Here is a 3,180-nt window from a genome sequence, read left to right as displayed (position 1 = left end):
CGGCTTCCCGGTACCGTTAGCTGCGCCCCTCGTGTTCTTTACGTGTCACCTGCGGCGTGGGTCGTGTCTGCGCCTGTCGGGGATGTCCTACCTGTTCGTGCGCGTGACGGGGGACCTCCTCTCCCGGGTGACGCCGCTGTGTAGCCGCTTTTTTCTTCCACTTTTTGTCCACAGGAATAAACTTCTTGCTCGGCTCGTCGCGGTTAATCTTACCGGAGAAACTGACGGTGGAAAGCGAGAAAAATCTCTTTCAGAATAGCGTATTCATCCGCACAGTTCCTCCATCTACTCCGCTTCTTCCAGAATCACTCGATAAGAGCATTTAATGAGTTGGAAACGCGGGATACAGAAGTCGGTCTCTCTCCGTGCAGTCGGGAAAGTACAATTAAACTATCACGGAGCCGGTTACGTCTCCTTTGTCCGTGACGTCCTTTTCTTGTTGGAAAACAAGTCGCTCAGGTGGTGAAACACCTTGCGAACGGCGTGCACAGCGAGAGCGCGATGCGGTGAGGGGGAGAAACGACGCTGTCCTCCGGCACCGCCGCCCTCTGCGAGCTCATCTCCTCCCGGTAAAGGACGACGATACGCCGAGCGAGGCAGGGACGGAATGCCGGGGATCCCCTGCTGCGTCCAATCCTGACGCCTCTACCGGTGCGTGCGCGAGTGGCTGCGTACACGTGGGTGATCGGTAAGGGTGGGGGTGGCGGTGGCGGAGCGACCCGCCGTGACTTTGAACCGTGCGCCCTGAATGTGACAGACAGGGGTTCATTTCCACTTTCACTCCGAGCAGCGGGACGCTGTGTCGGTGTAACGCTGATGGAGTAAAGGAGAGCAAAGAGGAGCGTGGCACTTTAGTTCATATCGTTCAGAAATAAATGCTGTGATTTTGTATTCGTAGTGATTCTACATACTTGCAGAATACTTTTCAAATAACCTGATTTTTGAGACTTCTCATAATTATTTTCATCCATATTAGACACATCAAATTGTGATGGATGCACTATAAAGAAAACCTGATATTGTGATGACATCCTTACATAAAGTGTGTTTGCAGCTGTAAATTGTTCTTTATGGTAGCAAGGGTGGACCCACAAAGTGAAGATGACCACATTCTGAGTTACTATTTCAACCTGAATCAAACAAAATGTTTTTGTTCTTGAATAATAAGCAAGCATAGTATACTGATCTAAGGGAGAGTCAGGACACAACTTAAAAATCTGCTTGTGTAATTTATGTTGCGTTCATACAGGGTTATCCATGCATTGTTTTCTACCTGCTATCATCATTGTGATCAGACTCTTCTGGAAATATATTCACAACAATTCTTTAATGTGCACTTGTGCAGTGACCACTGCAGGGCGTATGTTAGTGCACAATAAATCAGATCAAAAGCGTGGTGCACTTTGTAAAGAGCAATGTGGCCAGAAAGGTGAAACACTGCCAACACGCATATGTGGCAACGGTGCTGAAGTCGTCACCATAACAAAAGATGATTTCAAAGAAAGCAATATGTACAAGAAAATGCAATTTCTTCAATTAAAAAAAATAGATTGTAATTGTTAATACATTTTTGTCAAACTATAATGTGTAACAATTGTTTCCAAAGCTTCAAAAAAGGAAAAACCTGGTTTTACCGTTCATACAATGTTAATAAACAGGCGGTATTTATTTAGTATAATAAAAGCCTTTTCATTTGACCCTTTTGACAGTGTGCACTCATTTATTCACTGCACATACTACTTCAGACACTTTAAATGCATGCTTTTTAGTTTTCTTCGAAGGTTCTGGCTTATACACAACACAGTGGTTAAGCACAAACAGTACAGGCTTATGTTCGGATGTTAATGATATCCTCTAAATGTAGTAGTGTGAAAGGTAAAATAAGAGTGATAAAGAGCAGGACATTCAAATGCATAAGAACACACGCCATATTTTCATTACGTTATCTCATAAAAACTGAGCTCCACGTAGATTCTACTGGGTCAACCTTTGTGGATGAGGTCGATATTTATTTTTCTCATACTATCATCAGTTCAGTGTACAACAAATAATTTCATAGTCTGTCGCTCATTACTTCCCTTATTTGCGTTGTAGCCCATCTGTTCACCCTGAACATCAATCATTAAAAACGGCTTGCATAAAATGTAAAGTTTTATTTTCATATATCTTTCTGTCATTTTTTTTACAAACAGATGGCCGTTCCGGGTTTTCCGTCATTCACACTGGGAGAAATAGTGCATTTCTTAACGAGTATTTTCAGGATGTGGATAAATACACAGTTGGAGCTCTAGTAAGTATCTGTGGCATTTATTTTTGGATTTAGTGAAATAAACTATGGTGTGTGTGTTCATGCTGAGAAGGAACGTGTCAGCCAGAGTACATTGATGTGGCTTAGTAGTTGTTGGACAACAATGAAGCTCTATGGCATGAACAGAGAAGAGAAACCATGTTCTAATACAAACAGGCCCTCATGTACGTACCTTTACAAACATAATGCTATCAGCGCCACGGCCAACAAGCAGCGAATCTGGTGGCTGCTTTGCTGGATTCTGAGATGAAGAGTGAGTCTGTTGGTGATGGCTTTGGGATTGTCGAAGCTACAAGCACGTGCAAAGGGTTTTGGATGGACTCAGGTGGAACTGTATCTTAAGTAGAAGCGACGAGCGGTCTGCCTGATTGGTTGGTTTTCATTGCTTTAAGTAGAATGTCATGGTGTCTTCCGAAAGACGGGATAAGTCAGATATGCAGGCATGGTGACTTGCATTCAAGGTGAGGGTTGAGGCGGTAAACTCTGAGCATCTGAGGAATCCGAAAAAGGCCAGGGAGAACATGATTGCTGAGATTAAGGCAAGGTGCAGGTTGCTGTATCTGGAACAGAGAGTTCACAGGAGGTCAAAAGTGAGGGGGCGAGGGCTCTCTTTGATAGACCTTTGAGGAGTGAGGCTAATTGGGGATGATATGCTTGGTGCTGCACTTGGCCACTGCCACTACGGTAGGTTTTGAGAGAAGGCGTTTTGACGTGTCATGGACACCAGGTTGAATGATGAGAAGGTTACTTGGTATCGGTTGTGGAAGCTCTTCCAGTAAGACAAGAGAGTGAATGCTGATGGGCTGTCGAGAATGGAGTTTTGCAGGGCAGGGTTTTCAGGTTCAACGTTGGTGCGAACATGGGATAAGTTT

General features: G+C 44.3%; 1 protein-coding gene across 1 annotated transcript in view; it reads right to left on the bottom strand.

Moving 5' to 3' along the window:
* The window catches only part of LOC119217450 (teneurin-3), a 209,371-nt gene extending 208,756 nt beyond the window's left edge, over positions 1-615 (bottom strand). Inside the window, 1 exon segment of the mRNA XM_062564357.1 lies at positions 92-615. The gene's annotated coding sequence lies outside the window, so the exon portion shown is untranslated.
* Positions 616-3,180: the final 2,565 nt, after the last annotated feature.

The sequence above is a fragment of the Pungitius pungitius genome, chromosome 9 (assembly GCF_949316345.1).
Source record: "Pungitius pungitius chromosome 9, fPunPun2.1, whole genome shotgun sequence".
In the NCBI taxonomy this organism is placed as follows: domain Eukaryota; kingdom Metazoa; phylum Chordata; class Actinopteri; order Perciformes; family Gasterosteidae; genus Pungitius; species Pungitius pungitius.
This window is presented reverse-complemented; position numbering and strand designations above follow the sequence as displayed.